Genomic DNA, 19,675 nt, shown 5'->3' with positions numbered 1-19,675 from the left:
TCTTTCAACAGCTGATGCCACTGCATTCCCCTCTTTCCTATCCATGTCACCCGTGCCAAGGAACTGGGCAACCCCAACTGTTTACCATTAGGCCTGACTGCTGCACGTAAGGCCCCCCAAAAAACAAATGAATGTCCCATGATCCAAACCAGGCATTGCTGTTCAGCTAAAACAAAAACAAAAACACAATTATCACACAATTGTCTAAATGAAGACACAACTACTATAAGATTACCAAAATGTACACATATATATATATATACACATGTACGCCATTTATAATAAATGTACCCATATATATACATGTACGCCATTTATAATAAATGCAATCTAATGTAACTCTTAAATCTGCTCGATTCCCATCTCCCGATTTTTTTTAACTATGTCAGGCCCTAAGCCCCATCTAGCAGCTTCTGTGGCTGCTCCTATCCTAAATGAGTGTGAAGTGAATGCATTTGGAGACTCTCCCAATATTGTCAGGCATTTTTTAAGAACTGCTGTGAATTGAAATTGTGACAATGACTTACAATCCTCATGAATTAGTAATGAACCTTGGATATTTGGCCTTATTGAGACATAGTTTCTAAAACAGATGACCGGGCAGGCCCTGGAACCGCTTAAAGGAAACAATGTGATCCATTTTCCTCTACCCTGTTGATCAGTTTTTGACTTTGCCAGAAAACATTCCAATCTGTCTGTGTACTGATGCACGTCCTCAGCTTGTAGACCCCCTCTGTCTGTGTACTGATGCATGTCCTCAGCTTGTAGACCCCGTCTGTCTGTGTACTGATGCATGTCCTCGGCTTGTAGACCCCCTCTGTCTGTGTACTGATGCATGTCCTCAGCTTGTAGACCCCGTCTGTCTGTGTACTGATGCATGTCCTCAGCTTGTAGACCCCCTCTGTCTGTGTACTGATGCACGTCCTCAGCTTGTAGACCCCCTCTGTCTGTGTACTGATGCATGTCCTCGGCTTGTAGACCCCCTCTGTCTGTGTACTGATGCACGTCCTCGTCTTGTAGACCCCCTCTGTCTGTGTACTGATGCACGTCCTCGGCTTGTAGACCCCCTCTGTCTGTGTACTGATGCACGTCCTCGGCTTGTAGACCCCCTCTGTCTGTGTACTGATGCATGTCCTCAGCTTGTAGACCCCCTCTGTCTGTGTACTGATGCACGTCCTCGGCTTGTAGACCCCCTCTGTCTGTGTACTGATGCACGTCCTCGGCTTGTAGACCCCCTCTGTCTGTGTACTGATGCATGTCCTCAGCTTGTAGACCCCCTCTGTCTGTGTACTGATGCACGTCCTCGTCTTGTAGACCCCCTCTGTCTGTGTACTGATGCACGTCCTCGGCTTGTAGACCCCCTCTGTCTGTGTACTGATGCACGTCCTCGGCTTGTAGACCCCCTCTGTCTGTGTACTGATGCACGTCCTCGGCTTGTAGACCCCCTCTGTCTGTGTACTGATGCACGTCCTCGGCTTGTAGACCCCCTCTGTCTGTGTACTGATGCACGTCCTCGTCTTGTAGACCCCCACTTCTGGTGGAGCTACTCGACACTAACTCGCTGATTCTAAAAGCTCCAAAGAAGGCCAGTGTGAATGCACAACTAAAGAGAAACACCTCAAAGGGACTGCTCCAGACTCGGCCTCGTACACTCAGCATCTGCTGCAATAACTGGAAAGAAATCGGACGCCGTTTATCTCTGGTCTTCTTACAACTTTTCCTGTAACCCTTTAGGGCCTGCTTAACTAAAAAATGCTTTGTGTAATCAGTGAAGTCGTGCAACTTAAACCAAAAAGCTAATCCAGACATTTTACTATCAATACTGGACAATGAAGTACCATCCACAAAGGCCCTGCTAATGTAAAATAACAACAAGGAAACATTGTCATGTACACTGGCATCATGTGCCACTAGAGCACACAAGTCTTCCCATTCCCTCCATGCTGACTGGTACCTCTGCCATGTGCTTACACCCACAGACCGTTCTATCAGAGCGTATGCGGTGTCACTGGCAGTGACCACAGAAAATCTGGACACTTCTTGCCTTGTACCTCTGCCATCGGGGCTAACGAACGGAATCTGTCCCACTGAAAACGAGACAGAGCATCAGCCACAGAATTGCAAACACCGGGGACATGCACAGCTGTAATCTGACAATTTGACTTTAAACAGCGCAGCACTAGATGACGCAGCAACGTAACAACAGGCAGGGAAGAAGCTGATTGTTTGTTGATGACTTCTACAACTCCCAAGTTATCACAATGAAATCTCACTTTTCGGTTTTGGAAAATATTGCACCAAATTTCACAAGCAACCACTATGGGGAACAATTCAAGGAGTACTAAGTTTCATGTTAACCCCTTGTTTCTCCAACTCTCTGGCCACCTATCTGCACACCACTGTCCAGAACAATATGCACCAAAACCAGTTGACCCCGCTGCATCAGTGTGGATGTCTAGATCAAAATATGAAACCGGTGGTCTGATCTACAATGACCTCCCATTAAACTCCATTAAGAACTGTTCCCATACCGCCAGATCGTCCTTTAATGTTCTAGCCAGCCGCACAAAGTGATGTGGAAAGGTTATGCCTGAGGTAGCTGCAGCTAGGCGCCTACAAAAAACTCTACCCATTGGAATAATGCGACACGCAAAGTTCATTTTTCCTAACAGCGATTGTAGATCCTTTAATCTGATCTTACGGTGAGATCTAGCTTCTCTGACTGCCTCCAGCAGATCACTGACCTTGTCATCCGGTAATCTGCACTCCATTGCTTCACTGTCAATCAAAATTCCTAAAAACTTGATAAGTGTAGACGGGCCTTCTGTTTTATCTGATGCTAACGGTACTCCGAAACGCTTAAAAACCGACTGAATCGCTGCCAATAATGAAGCACAAACAAATGACTTTGGTGGACCAATACATAGGAAATCATCTAGATAATGCAGGACAGAACGCACGCCGGCTTCCTTCTTTACTACCCACTCCAAAAATGTGCTAAATGATTCAAACAAGGAGCATGAGATGGAGCAGCCCATGGGTAAACACAAGTCTACATAAAACCTGCCACTGACAACCCAAGAGATGGAAGCTTTCTGGATGGACTGGTAAGAGTCTAAAGGCAGCTTCAATGTCTGTTTTTGCCATTAAAGCTCCTCTGCCGTACTTCTGAACCCATGCAATCGCTGTATCAAATGAAGTATACGAGACTGTGCAAAGTTCCTGATCGATTCCATCATTAACTGAGCTTCCATGAGGGAAGGACAGATGATGGATCAGCCTAAACTTATTGGGTTCCTTCTTTGGGACCACCCCCAATGGAGAGACCCTTAAGTTTTCTATTGGCATTTTGGGGAATGGGCCTGCCATGCGGCCCAGGTCAATTTCTTTGTTTAGTTTTGTGGAGACAATGTGAGAATATGTATAAGCTGAAGCAAGGTTACGAGAACAGGTTAATGGGCCTGAAGTAGATGGGATCTTAAAACCTTCTGAGAAACCCTCCCCCAGCAATTGTGCTGCTTTTCTATCTGGGTACCTGCTTAGATAGCCCACCATCTCCCCGAGTCTAATTGGGGTTTCCCCCTTTTTGGTTAATCTCTGCTGTTGGGGTTTTATTTCGTGTAAAGCATTTTGATAGGCTATGGTTTCCACTACAGAAGCTGCATTCATGTCTGTACCTGCATGTGTTTCCGAATCTGCACTGGCTATCATTGAACTGCCAGCAGCAACCTTTTCTGTTTGCTGCCGACAATCCGATTGCTGATGATCTGCCGACATAGCCCTGAAAGGGCTGATTAACCCCACGTGGCGCTGTCATGAGACGCATCCATAAACCAATATCTTTGTGATCCCAACGAATCCCTTGGCGACCAGCCTTTCGTTGGCGAAACTGCTCATCATAGCGCAGCCATGCTAAACCTCCATACACACGGTGCGCCTCCCAGATAGAATTCATGTAACAAAATAAGGCAGAGCAATGTTCAGGAGTTTTCTGGCCTATTACACTTGCTAATATGGCAAAGGCCTGGAACCAATTGCTAAATGTTTGGGGGATGAGACAATACCGTCTTTCTTGTTCCTCTCTTTTCCTCTCATCAAACCTGACTCTATCCAAGTTATATTTTTCTAAGGGCAATAATGAAAATATTTCCACATATTCGTCGGCCCAAATCTTCTCCCTAACCTCCTGTTTCAAATGAATTCCTAGAGGACCCTCAAAACATACATATAATTCTCCTTTTGCTGCATCAGATAATGGAACCCCTTGTGAAATTACTGCGTCCTCCTGTGTGTCTGGATCAGCACACGACTGACTTACCACCTCCGATGTCCGGCGACCATTCCCGCACCATGCAGCAATAGGAGAAGAAGTTATGGGTAAGCTAGACTGACTCAACGCCTCCTTAACCCCGGACACTAATTGCTGTACTACTGAATTAAGATCCCATCCTACATTGCCGGGAACTGTACCCCCAACTGCGCCCCCTGGATTCATTACAGGTGTTGTTACACTAGATATAGGACAAGAAAAAGTGTTCTCACCAATACCTGGCTGCGTCCTAGGTTGACCAGCCGTCCGTGACGTATTAGTTATAGTCTCTACAGCCCCTCCATTATTGAAGTGCTGCGTGCTGCTGCCCTCCAGTGGGGAGTCGTCATCTGTGTCATAGTCATTGTCTGGAATCTCTGCTGAGTCTTGTAGCTGTAGATTTATTGCCTGACTCAAATCCTGAGCCGGCCGATGAAGTCTTTGTCTGGTTAAAGTACTTTTGCGCAGTTGTCTTTTTGGATTCCTACCACTCCTCGTGTAATGTGAACCCGGATCCGGAAAAGTTGTGTGTCCTAAGCCCATCCCCCCGTGTTGGTTTAGTTCCTGGGGTGAGGCCGTATGATGTCCTCTAGAATGATGCAAAGATTGTTGAGGAAGTTCTAAGGATTCATGGTGGGCTGTCGTCACGTCAGTTGTAGCTTGTGTGGCTGCTTCTCTGGCTGGCACCTCAGTAGAGCTGGACTTTCTCCTTGCACTTCTTGGTGTCTCTCTGGTTAGATGATCTGGCTCTTTTCTCTGTACCTTGTTATTCTTGTACAGTAATTTCCTTCCTGGTTTGTAAGAAGGATCAGAGGCCGTGCTGCGCTTTGCTCTTTTCCTAGAAGTAACAGAAGGACTTATGATCCTATTGTGAGTCCTATTGGCCATTTCAGAAGTTAGTCTCTCAGGAGGTCTTGATCTTCTTAGAGTTTGATGTTCAGAAAGTTCAGAAGGGACAGATGCTGTATCCCGGGCACTCTTCAGCAATTCGTCTAGCTGGGCCTGAATCCATTCGGGCCTACACGTCAAAGCCGCAGCCTGAACAGTCTTCAGCAAGGCATCCATACTGCTGGTTCAGTCTTTGAGTCCAGGACAAAGGAATGACACCTTAACATGAGACCTATTTCTTATATGGGCCCTGCCCCCCATCTCTCCTCCTGCTCGCTGACCCCCCACCACATTCCTTAGGTAAAAACCCCATCCCTTACTCCTTAACCCTTTCCTGGATCTATCACTGCCTCAGTCATGTACGTTACGGCTATCTGCCTTCACTCTGCTGGACAGGAGAAGTGGTACTGTGCAGTGTATATATACAGAATAACACAGATAGTGAGGATTACACCCAGTATTCAGGACAGGAGAAGTGGTACTGTGCAGTGTATATATACAGAATAATACAGGTACTGAGGATTACACCCAGTATACAGGACAGGAGAAGTGGTACTGTGCAGTGTATATATACAGAATAATACAGACACTGAGGATTACACCCAGTATACAGGACAGGAGAAGTGGTACTGTGCAGTGTATATATACAGAATAATACAGGTACTGAGGATTACACCCAGTACACAGGACAGGAGAAGTGGTACTGTGCAGTGTATATATACAGGATAATACAGATACTGAGGATTACACCCAGTATACAGGACAGGAGAAGTGGTACTGTGCAGTGTATATATACAGAATAATACAGATACTGAGGATTACACCCAGTATACAGGACAGGAGAAGTGGTACTGTGCAGTGTATATATACAGAATAATACAGGTACTGAGGATTACACCCAGTACACAGGACAGGAGAAGTGGCACTGTGCAGTGTATATATACAGAATAATACAGACACTGAGGATTACACCCAGTATACAGGACAGGAGAAGTGGTACTGTGCAGTGTATATATACAGAATAATACAGATTCTGAGGATTACACCCAGCATACAGGACAGGAGAAGTGGTACTGTGCAGTGTATATACACAGAATAATACAGATACTGAGGATTACACCCAGTATACAGGACAGGAGAAGTGGTACTGTGCAGTGTATATATACAGAATAATACAGATACTGAGCATTACACCCAGTATACAGGACAGGAGAAGTGGTACTGTGCAGTGTATATATACAGAATAATAGATACTGAGGATTACACCCAGTATACAGGATAGGAGAAGTGGTACTGTGCAGTGTATATATACAGGATAATACAGATACTGAGGATTACACCCAGTATACAGGACAGGAGAAGTGGTACTGTGCAGTGTATATATACAGAATAATACAGATACTGAGGATTACACCCAGTATACAGGACAGGAGAAGTGGTACTGTGCAGTGTATATATACAGAATAATACAGATACTGAGGATTACACCCAGTATACAGGACAGGAGAAGTGGTACTGTGCAGTGTATATATACAGAATAATACAGATACTGAGGATTACACCCAGTATACAGGACAGGAGGAGTGGTACTGTGCAGTGTATATATACACAGAATAATACAGATACTGAGGATTACACCCAGTATACAGGACAGGAGAAGTGGCACTGTGCAGTGTATATATACAGAATAATACAGACACTGAGGATTACACCCAGTATACAGGACAGGAGAAGTGGTACTGTGCAGTGTATATATGCAGAATAATACAGATACTGAGGATTACACCCAGTATACAGGACAGGAGGAGTGGTACTGTGCAGTGTATATATACAGAATAATACAGATACTGAGGATTACACCCAGTATACAGGACAGGAGAAGTGGCACTGTGCAGTGTATATATACAGAATAATACAGACACTGAGGATTACACCCAGTATACAGGACAGGAGAAGTGGTACTGTGCAGTGTATATATACAGAATAATACAGATTCTGAGGATTACACCCAGCATACAGGACAGGAGAAGTGGTACTGTGCAGTGTATATACACAGAATAATACAGATACTGAGGATTACACCCAGTATACAGGACAGGAGAAGTGGTACTGTGCAGTGTATATATACAGAATAATACAGATACTGAGCATTACACCCAGTATACAGGACAGGAGAAGTGGTACTGTGCAGTGTATATATACAGAATAATAGATACTGAGGATTACACCCAGTATACAGGATAGGAGAAGTGGTACTGTGCAGTTTATATATAGAGAATAATACACATACTGAGGATTACACCCAGTATACAGGACAGGAGAAGTGGTACTGTGCAGTGTATATATACAGAATAATACAGACACTGAGGATTACACCCAGTATACAGGACAGGAGAAGTGGTACTGTGCAGTGTATATATACAGAATAATACAGGTACTGAGGATTACACCCAGTATACAGGACAGGAGAAGTGGTACTGTGCAGTGTATATATACAGAATAATACAGATACTGAGGATTACACCCAGTATACAGGACAGGAGAGGTGGTACTGTGCAGTGTGTATATACAGAATAATACAGATACTGAGGATTACACCCAGTATACAGGACAGGAGAAGTGGTACTGTGCAGTGTATATATACAGAATAACACAGATACTGAGGATTACACCCAGTATACAGGACAGGAGAAGTGGTACTGTGCAGTGTATATATACAGAATAACACAGATACTGAGGATTACACCCAGTATACAGGACAGGAGAAGTGGTACTGTGCAGTGTATATATACAGAATAATACAGGTACTGAGGATTACACCCAGTATACAGGACAGGAGAAGTGGTACTGTGCAGTGTATATATGCAGAATAATACAGATACTGAGGATCACACCCAGTATACAGGACAGGAGAAGTGGTACTGTGCAGTGTATATATAAAGAATAATACAGATACTGAGGATTACACCCAGTATACAGGACAGGAGAAGTGGTACTGTGCAGTGTATATATACAGAATAATACAGATACTGAGGATTACACCCAGCATACAGGACAGGAGAAGTGGTACTGTGCAGTGTATATACACAGAATAATACAGATACTGAGGATTACACCCAGTATACAGGACAGGAGAAGTGGTACTGTGCAGTGTATATATACAGAATAATACAGATACTGAGCATTACACCCAGTATACAGGACAGGAGAAGTGGTACTGTGCAGTGTATATATACAGAATAATAGATACTGAGGATTACACCCAGTATACAGGATAGGAGAAGTGGTACTGTGCAGTTTATATATACAGAATAATACAGACACTGAGGATTACACCCAGTATACAGGACAGGAGAAGTGGTACTGTGCAGTGTATATATACAGAATAATACACATACTGAGGATTACACCCAGTATACAGGACAGGAGAAGTGGTACTGTGCAGTGTATATATACAGAATAATACTGATACTGAGGATTACACCCAGTATACAGGACAGGAGAAGTGGTACTGTGCAGTGTATATATACAGAATAATACAGATACTGAGGATTACACCCAGTATACAGGACAGGAGGAGTGGTACTGTGCAGTGTATATATACACAGAATAATACAGATACTGAGGATTACACCCAGTATACAGGACAGGAGAAGTGGTACTGTGCAGTGTATATATACAGAATAATACAGGTACTGAGGATTACACCCAGTATACAGGACAGGAGAAGTGGTACTGTGCAGTGTATATATACAGAATAATACAGATACTGAGGATTACACCCAGCATACAGGACAGGAGAAGTGGTACTGTGCAGTGTATATACACAGAATAATACAGATACTGAGGATTACACCCAGTATACAGCACAGGAGAAGTGGTACTGTGCAGTGTATATATACAGAATAATACAGATACTGAGGATTACACCCAGTATACAGGACAGGAGAAGTGGTACTGTGCACTGTATATATACAGAAAAATACACATACTGAGGATTACACCCAGTATACAGGACAGGAGAAGTGGTACTGTGCAGTGTATATATACACAGAATAATACAGATACTGAGGATTACACCCAGTATACAGGACAGGAGAAGTGGTACTGTGCAGTGTATATATACCGATACTGAGGATTACACCCAGTATACAGGACAGGAGAAGTGGTACTGTGCAGTGTATATATACAGAATAATACAGACACTGAGGATTACACCCAGTATACAGGACAGGAGAAGTGGTACTGTGCAGTGTATATATACAGAATAATACAGATACTGAGAATTACACCCAGTATACAGGACAGGAAAAGTGGTACTGTGCAGTGTATATATACAGAATAATACAGACACTGAGGATTACACCCAGTATACAGGACAGGAGAAGTGGTACTGTGCAGTGTATATATACAGAGTAATATAGATACTGAGGATTACACCCAGTATACAGGACAGGAGAAGTGGTACTGTGCAGTGTATATATACAGAATAATAGATACTGAGGATTACACCCAGTATACAGGATAGGAGAAGTGGTACTGTGCAGTTTATATATAGAGAATAATACACATACTGAGGATTACACCCAGTATACAGGACAGGAGAAGTGGTACTGTGCAGTGTATATATACAGAATAATACAGACACTGAGGATTACACCCAGTATACAGGACAGGAGAAGTGGTACTGTGCAGTGCATATATACAGAATAATACAGGTACTGAGGATTACACCCAGTATACAGGACAGGAGAAGTGGTACTGTGCAGTGTATATATACAGAATAACACAGATACTGAGGATTACACCCAGTATACAGGACAGGAGAAGTGGTACTGTGCAGTGTATATATACAGAATAATACAGGTACTGAGGATTACACCCAGTATACAGGACAGGAGAAGTGGTACTGTGCAGTGTATATATACAGAATAACACAGATAGTGAGGATTACACCCAGTATTCAGGACAGGAGAAGTGGTACTGTGCAGTGTATATATACAGAATAATACAGGTACTGAGGATTACACCCAGTATACAGGACAGGAGAAGTGGTACTGTGCAGTGTATATATACAGAATAATACAGGTACTGAGGATTACACCCAGTATACAGGACAGGAGAAGTGGTACTGTGCAGTGTATATATACAGAATAACACAGATACTGAGGATTACAGCCAGTATACAGGACAGGAGAAGTGGTACTGTGCAGTGTATATATATACAGAATAATACTGATACTGAGGATTACACCCAGTATACAGGACAGGAGAAGTGGTACTGTGCAGTGTATATATACAGAATAATACAGATACTGAGGATTACACCCAGTATACAGGACAGGAGAAGTGGTACTGTGCACTGTATATATACAGAATAATACAGGTACTGAGGATTACACCCAGTATACAGGACAGGAGAAGTGGTACTGTGCAGTGTATATATACAGAATAATACATATACTGAGGATTACACCCAGTATACAGGACAGGAGAAGTGGTACTGTGCAGTGTATATATACAGAATAATACATATACTGAGGATTACACCCAGTATACAGGACAGGAGAAATGGTACTGTGCAGTGTATATACAGGATGGGGGTGGTAGTCCTGCGCGGTGTATATACAGGATGGGGGTGGTAGTCCTGCGCGGTGTATATACAGGATGGGGGTGGTAGTCCTGCGCGGTGTATATACAGGATGGGGGTGGTAGTCCTGCGCGGTGTATATACAGGATGGGGGTGGTAGTCCTGCGCGGTGTATATACAGGATGGGGGTGGTAGTCCTGCGCGGTGTATATACAGGATGGGGGTGGTAGTCCTGCGCGGTGTATATACAGGATGGGGGTGGTAGTCCTGCGCGGTGTATATACAGGATGGGGGTGGTAGTCCTGCGCGGTGTATATACAGGATGGGGGTGGTAGTCCTGCGCGGTGTATATACAGGATGGGGTGGTAGTCCTGCGCGGTGTATATACAGGATGGGGGTGGTAGTCCTGCGCGGTGTATATACAGGATGGGAGTGGTATTCCTGTGCGGTGTATATACAGGATGGGGGTGGTGGTCCTGCGCGGTGTATATAGGATGGGGGTGGTGGTCCTGCGCGGTGTATATACAGGATGGGGGTGGTATTCCTGCGCGGTGTATATACAGGATGGGAGTGGTATTCCTGCGCGGTGTATATACAGGATGGGGGTGGTAGTCCTGCGCGGTGTATATACAGGATGGGGGTGGTATTCCTGCGCGGTGTATATACAGGATGGGGTGGTAGTCCTGCGCGGTGTATATACAGGATGGGGGTGGTAGTCCTGCGCGGTGTATATAGGATGGGGGTGGTAGTCCTGCGCGGTGTATATAGGATGGGGGTGGTGGTCCTGCGCGGTGTATATACAGGATGGGGGTGGTGGTCCTGCGCGGTGTATATAGGATGGGGGTGGTAGTCCTGCGCGGTGTATATACAGGATGGGGGTGGTGGTCCTGCGCGGTGTATATAGGATGGGGGTGGTGGTCCTGCGCGGTGTATATAGGATGGGGGTGGTAGTCCTGCGCGGTGTATATACAGGATGGGGTGGTAGTCCTGCGCGGTGTATATACAGGATGGGAGTGGTAGTCCTGCGCGGTGTATATACAGGATGGGGGTGGTATTCCTGCGCGGTGTATATACAGGATGGGGGTGGTAGTCCTGCGCGGTGTATATACAGGATGGGAGTGGTATTCCTGCGCGGTGTATATACAGGATGGGGGTGGTAGTCCTGCGCGGTGTATATACAGGATGGGGTGGTAGTCCTGCGCGGTGTATATACAGGATGGGGGTGGTAGTCCTGCGCGGTGTATATACAGGATGGGGGTGGTATTCCTGCGCGGTGTATATACAGGATGGGGTGGTAGTCCTGCGCGGTGTATATACAGGATGGGGGTGGTGGTCCTGCGCGGTGTATATAGGATGGGGGTGGTGGTCCTGCGCGGTGTATATAGGATGGGGTGGTAGTCCTGCGCGGTGTATATAGGATGGGGGTGGTGGTCCTGCGCGGTGTATATAGGATGGGGGTGGTAGTCCTGCGCGGTGTATATACAGGATGGGGTGGTAGTCCTGCGCGGTGTATATACAGGATGGGGTGGTAGTCCTGCGCGGTGTATATACAGGATGGGGTGGTAGTCCTGCGCGGTGTATATACAGGATGGGGTGGTAGTCCTGCGCGGTGTATATACAGGATGGGGGTGGTAGTCCTGCGCGGTGTATATACAGGATGGGGGTGGTAGTCCTGCGCGGTGTATATACAGGATGGGGGTGGTAGTCCTGCGCGGTGTATATACAGGATGGGGGTGGTGGTCCTGCGCGGTGTATATACAGGATGGGAGTGCTATTCCTGTGCAGTGTATATACAGGATGGGGGTGGTATTCCTGCGCGGTGTATATACAGGATGGGGTGGTAGTCCTGCGCGGTGTATATACAGGATGGGGGTGGTAGTCCTGCGCGGTGTATATACAGGATGGGGTGGTAGTCCTGCGCGGTGTATATACAGGATGGGAGTGGTATTCCTGTGCGGTGTATATACAGGATGGGAGTGGTATTCCTGTGCGGTGTATATACAGGATGGGGGTGGTAGTCCTGCGCGGTGTATATACAGGATGGGGGTGGTAGTCCTGCGCGGTGTATATACAGGATGGGGGTGGTAGTCCTGCGCGGTGTATACAGGATGGGAGTGCTATTCCTGTGCAGTGTATATACAGGATGGGGGTGGTATTCCTGCGCGGTGTATATACAGGATGGGTTGGTAATCCTGCGCGGTGTATATAGGATGGGGGTGGTGGTCCTGCGCGGTGTATATAGGATGGGGGTGGTAGTCCTGCGCGGTGTATATAGGATGGGGGTGGTAGTCCTGCGCGGTGTATATAGGATGGGGGTGGTGGTCCTGCGCGGTGTATATAGGATGGGGGTGGGAGTCCTGCGCGGTGTATATAGGATGGGGGTGGTAGTCCTGCGCGGTGTATATAGGATGGGGGTGGTAGTCCTGCGCGGTGTATATAGGATGGGGGTGGTAGTCCTGCGCGGTGTATATAGGATGGGGTGGTAGTCCTGCGCGGTGTATATAGGATGGGGGTGGTGATCCTGCGCGGTGTATATACAGGATGGGGGTGGTAGTCCTGCGCGGTGTATATAGGATGGGGGTGGTGGTCCTGCGCGGTGTATATAGGATGGGGGTGGTGGTCCTGCGCGGTGTATATACAGGATGGGGGTGGTGGTCCTGCGCGGTGTATATAGGATGGGGGTGGTGGTCCTGCGCGGTGTATATAGGATGGGGGTGGTGGTCCTGCGCGGTGTATATAGGATGGGGGTGTTAGTCCTGCGCGGTGTATATAGGATGGGGGTGGTAGTCCTGCGCGGTGTATATAGGATGGGGGTGGTGGTCCTGCGCGGTGTATATAGGATGGGGGTGGTGGTCCTGCGCGGTGTATATAGGATGGGGGTGGTGGTCCTGCGCGGTGTATATAGGATGGGGGTGGTAGTCCTGCGCGGTGTATATAGGATGGGGGTGGTAGTCCTGCGCGGTGTATATACAGGATGGGGGTGGTGGTCCTGCGCGGTGTATATAGGATGGGGGTGGTGGTCCTGCGCGGTGTATATACAGGATGGGGGTGGTAGTCCTACGCGGTGTATATACAGGATGGGGGTGGTAGTCCTGCGCGGTGTATATACAGGATGGGGTGGTAGTCCTGCGCGGTGTATATAGGATGGGGGTGGTAGTCCTGCGCGGTGTATATAGGATGGGGGTGGTGGTCCTGCGCAGTGTATATAGGATGGGGGTGGTGGTCCTGCGCGGTGTATATAGGATGGGGGTGGTAGTCCTGCGCGGTGTATATAGGATGGGGGTGGTGGTCCTGCGCAGTGTATATAGGATGGGGGTGGTGGTCCTGCGCGGTGTATACAGGATGGGGGTGGTGGTCCTGCGCGGTGTATATAGGATGGGGGTGGTGGTCCTGCGCGGTGTATATAGGATGGGGGTGGTAGTCCTGCGCGGTGTATATACAGGATGGGGTGGTAGTCCTGCGCGGTGTATATACAGGATGGGGGTGGTAGTCCTGCGCGGTGTATATACAGGATGGGGTGGTAGTCCTGCGCGGTGTATATAGGATGGGGGTGGTAGTCCTGCGCGGTGTATATACAGGATGGGGGTGGTAGTCCTGCGCGGTGTATACAGGATGGGGGTGGTGGTCCTGCGCGGTGTATATAGGATGGGGGTGGTAGTCCTGCGCGGTGTATATAGGATGGGGGTGGTGGTCCTGCGCAGTGTATATAGGATGGGGGTGGTGGTCCTGCGCGGTGTATATAGGATGGGGTGGTAGTCCTGCGCGGTGTATATAGGATGGGGGTGGTGGTCCTGCGCGGTGTATATACAGGATGGGGGTGGTGGTCCTGCGCGGTGTATATACAGGATGGGGGTGGTGGTCCTGCGCGGTGTATATAGGATGGGGGTGGTGGTCCTGCGCGGTGTATATAGGATGGGGGTGGTGGTCCTGCGCGGTGTATATAGGATGGGGGTGGTAGTCCTGCGCGGTGTATATACAGGATGGGGGTGGTGGTCCTGCGCGGTGTATATAGGATGGGGGTGGTATTCCTGCGCGGTGTATATAGGATGGGGGTGGTAGTCCTGCGCGGTGTATATAGGATGGGGGTGGTAGTCCTGCGCGGTGTATATAGGATGGGGGTGGTAGTCCTGCGCGGTGTATATAGGATGGGGGTGGTGGTCCTGCGCGGTGTATATAGGATGGGGGTGGTGGTCCTGCGCGGTGTATATAGGATGGGGGTGGTGGTCCTGCGCGGTGTATATAGGATGGGGGTGGTAGTCCTGCGCGGTGTATATACAGGATGGGGGTGGTGGTCCTGCGCGGTGTATATAGGATGGGGGTGGTGGTCCTGCGCGGTGTATATACAGGATGGGGGTGGTGGTCCTGCGCGGTGTATATAGGATGGGGGTGGTGGTCCTGCGCGGTGTATATAGGATGGGGGTGGTGGTCCTGCGCGGTGTATATACAGGATGGGGTGGTAGTCCTGCGCGGTGTATATAGGATGGGGGTGGTAGTCCTGCGCGGTGTATATACAGGATGGGGGTGGTGGTCCTGCGCGGTGTATATAGGATGGGGGTGGTGATCCTGCGCGGTGTATATAGGATGGGGGTGGTAGTCCTGCATGGTGTATATACAGGATGGGGGTGGTGGTCCTGCGCGGTGTATATAGGATGGGGGTGGTGGTCCTGCGCGGTGTATATAGGATGGGGGTGGTGGTCCTGCGCGGTGTATATAGGATGGGGGTGGTGGTCCTGCGCGGTGTATATAGGATGGGGGTGGTGGTCCTGCGCGGTGTATATAGGATGGGGGTGGTAGTCCTGCGCGGTGTATATAGGATGGGGGTGGTAGTCCTGCGCGGTGTATATAGGATGGGGGTGGTAGTCCTGCGCGGTGTATATAGGATGGGGGTGGTGGTCCTGCGCGGTGTATATACAGGATGGGGGTGGTGGTCCTGCGCGGTGTATATAGGATGGGGGTGGTGGTCCTGCGCGGTGTATATAGGATGGGGGTGGTGGTCCTGCGCGGTGTATATGGGATGGGGGTGGTAGTCCTGCGCGGTGTATATAGGATGGGGGTGGTGGTCCTGCGCGGTGTATATACAGGATGGGGGTGGTGGTCCTGCGCGGTGTATATAGGATGGGGGTGGTGGTCCTGCGCGGTGTATATAGGATGGGGGTGGTGGTCCTGCGCGGTGTATATAGGATGGGGGTGGTGGTCCTGCGCGGTGTATACAGGATGGGGTGGTAGTCCTGCGCGGTGTATATACAGGATGGGGTGGTAGTCCTGCGCGGTGTATATACAGGATGGGGGTGGTAGTCCTGCGCGGTGTATATACAGGATGGGGGTGGTAGTCCTGTGCGGTGTATATGGGATGGGGGTGGTAGTCCTGCGCGGTGTATATAGGATGGGGGTGGTGGTCCTGCGCGGTGTATATACAGGATGGGGGTGGTGGTCCTGCGCGGTGTATATAGGATGGGGGTGGTGGTCCTGCGCGGTGTATATAGGATGGGGGTGGTGGTCCTGCGCGGTGTATATAGGATGGGGGTGGTGGTCCTGCGCGGTGTATATAGGATGGGGGTGGTGGTCCTGCGCGGTGTATATACAGGATGGGGGTGGTAGTCCTGCGCGGTGTATATAGGATGGGGGTGGTGGTCCTGCGCGGTGTATATACAGGATGGGGGTGGTGGTCCTGCGCGGTGTATATACAGGATGGGGTGGTAGTCCTGCGCGGTGTATATACAGGATGGGGGTGGTAGTCCTGCGCGGTGTATATACAGGATGGGGTGGTATTCCTGTGCGGTGTATATACAGGATGGGAGTGGTATTCCTGTGCGGTGTATATACAGGATGGGGGTGGTATTCCTGCGCGGTGTATATAGGATGGGGTGGTAGTCCTGCGCGGTGTATATACAGGATGGGGGTGGTAGTCCTGCGCGGTGTATATACAGGATGGGGGTGGTAGTCCTGCGCGGTGTATATACAGGATGGGGTGGTAGTCCTGCGCGGTGTATATACAGGATGGGGTGGTAGTCCTGCGCGGTGTATATACAGGATGGGGTGGTAGTCCTGCGCGGTGTATATAGGATGGGGGTGGTGGTCCTGCGCGGTGTATATAGGATGGGGGTGGTAGTCCTGCGCGGTGTATATACAGGATGGGGGTGGTAGTCCTGCGCGGTGTATATAGAGGATGGGGGTGGTAGTCCTGCGCGGTGTATATACAGGATGGGGGTGGTGGTCCTGCGCGGTGTATATAGGATGGGGGTGGTAGTCCTGCGCGGTGTATATACAGGATGGGGGTGGTGGTCCTGCGCGGTGTATATAGGATGGGGGTGGTGGTCCTGCGCGGTGTATATACAGGATGGGGTGGTAGTCCTGCGCGGTGTATATACAGGATGGGAGTGGTATTCCTGTGCGGTGTATATACAGGATGGGGGTGGTAGTCCTGCGCGGTGTATATACAGGATGGGGGTGGTAGTCCTGCGCGGTGTATATAGAGGATGGGGGTGGTAGTCCTGCGCGGTGTATATACAGGATGGGGGTGGTAGTCCTGCGCGGTGTATATACAGGATGGGGGTGGTAGTCCTGCGCGGTGTATATACAGGATGGGGGTGGTGGTCCTGCGCGGTGTATATAGGATGGGGGTGGTGGTCCTGCGCGGTGTATATAGGATGGGGGTGGTGGTCCTGCGCGGTGTATATAGGATGGGGGTGGTGGTCCTGCGCGGTGTATATAGGATGGGGGTGGTGGTCCTGCGCGGTGTATATAGGATGGGGGTGGTAGTCCTGCGCGGTGTATATAGGATGGGGGTGGTGGTCCTGCGCGGTGTATATAGGATGGGGGTGGTAGTCCTGCGCGGTGTATATACAGGATGGGGTGGTGGTTCTGCGCGGTGTATATAGGATGGGGGTGGTAGTCCTGCGTGGTGTATATACAGGATGGGGGTGGTGGTCCTGCGCGGTGTATATAGGATGGGGGTGGTGGTCCTGCGCGGTGTATATAGGATGGGGGTGGTAGTCCTGTGTGTCGGGATTAGCGGTGTTCCTGGTGAAGGTCACCGTGTCCGGGCTCGCGGTCGCTGTCTGGTCTCGCTCCGTCATCGCCCGCTTTGTCGCCATTCTACGATTAATCTGACACATTCCTCGCTTGTTCTATTAATAATCGCTGGACGCCGATAACACAAGGAGCTGCAGACACAAGCACAGGAGGAAGAGCCAGAGCTGTAATCGTAATTCAGCTGCATTAGCGGCTCTGCTGCTCAGTGGCTGTGAAGGACGCTCCGCTGATGGAGAGACGAGTGATAACTTCTGCCCCTTCCCACCCTTATAATGCACAGTTCCTGAAGGAATATTCACCCAGCTTTCCCAGCCTTCTGAATGGTAGATAAGCCCCCCACCCCCGGTATCAGGTGCGGCCCCTGGTCCAGGACTCACCGGTGCAGGTTCTGTCCAGGTGATGACTGCCCGCGGGGACTGCGCTCCTGCCAGGTGCCTCCTCCTCCTCCTCCTCCTCCCAGGTTTATTCACAATATGACCACGTCCTTGAGAATTCAGGTGAAAACGCCCCGGGAGGATTCCAGAGCGGTCACCGTCACCCAGCAGAGGGGACATCAGGGGCGCCAGCAGCCGGGGACGGGGGGACGGGGGGAGACTGGGGGCGCTGACCCGTCTCATTATTATGGGGTTCTGGGGGCTCCAGCGCCTGGGATCTGAGGAGATCATTATTTTGCACAGATAATTTCCTGAATGGAGATCCGCGAGACCATCCCCCAACCCCCGAGACAATCCCGCGAGACCACCCCCCAACCCACGAGACCATCCACCACTCCGCAAGACCATCCCCCAACCCCCGAGACCACCCCCTAACCCACGAGACAATCCCGCAAGACCACCCCCCAACCCACGAGACCATCCACCACTCCGCAAGACCATCCCCCAACCCCCGAGACCACCCCCTAACCCACGAGACAATCCCGCAAGACCACCCCCCAACCCACGAGACCATCCCCCACTCCGCAAGACCATCCCGCAACCCCCGAGACCATCCCGCGAGACCCTCACCCAGCCCTCGAGACCATCCCCCAACTCCCGAGACCATCCCCCAACCCCGGAGACCACCGCCCAACCCAGAAGACCATCCCATAGCCAACGAGACCATCCCTCAACCCCCGACACCACTCCGCAAGACCATCCCCCAACCCCCGAGACCATCCCCCACTCCACAAGACCATCCCGCAACCCCCGAGACCATCCCGCGAGACCCTCACCCAGCCCTCGAGACCATCCCCCAACTCCCGAGACCATCCCCCAACCCCGGAGACCACCGCCCAACCCAGAAGACCATCCCATAGCCCACGAGACCATCCCTCAACTCCCGACACCATCCCGCGAGACCATCCCCCAACCCACGAGACCATCTCACAAACCCGGAGACCACCCCCCAACCCACGAGACCCTCCCCCACTCCGCGAGACCATCCCCCAACCCCGGAGATCACCCCCTAACCCATAAGACCATCCCACAGCCCACGAGATCATCCCTCAACTCCCAACACCATCCCGCGAGACGATCCGCCAACCCATGAAACCATAACCTAACCCCCGAGACCATCCCCCGACAGCATTCTCCCAACCCCCAACAGCATCCCCCAGCCAACAAGACCATTCCGCGAGACCATCCCCCAACCCAAGAAACCATTCGCCAGCCCACGAGACCATCCCCTAACCCCAAGACCATCCCGCAAAACCATCCCTCAACCCAAAAAAACATCCGCCAACCTAAGAAACCATCCCCAGCCCATGAGACCATCACCCAACCTGCAAGACCACTCCCCAACTCAAGAAACCATAACCAAACCCGCGAGACCATCTTCCAGCCCACAAGACCATCAAATATGCTGCGAGACCATCCCCC

General features: G+C 50.1%; 1 protein-coding gene across 2 annotated transcripts in view; it reads right to left on the bottom strand.

Moving 5' to 3' along the window:
• LOC142256887 (chloride channel protein ClC-Kb-like) overlaps positions 1–18,262 on the bottom strand; it is a 65,796-nt gene extending 47,534 nt beyond the window's left edge. For both annotated transcript variants that reach the window (XM_075328848.1, XM_075328849.1), the window contains exon 1: positions 18,197–18,262. The gene's annotated coding sequence lies outside the window, so the exon portion shown is untranslated. The remainder of the gene's footprint in view (positions 1–18,196) is intronic.
• Positions 18,263–19,675: the final 1,413 nt, after the last annotated feature.

Source organism: Anomaloglossus baeobatrachus, chromosome 11 (assembly GCF_048569485.1).
Source record: "Anomaloglossus baeobatrachus isolate aAnoBae1 chromosome 11, aAnoBae1.hap1, whole genome shotgun sequence".
Lineage (NCBI taxonomy): Eukaryota > Metazoa > Chordata > Amphibia > Anura > Aromobatidae > Anomaloglossus > Anomaloglossus baeobatrachus.
The sequence above is the reverse complement of the archived record's forward strand: the minus strand, read 5'-3'. Positions and strand labels throughout refer to the sequence as shown.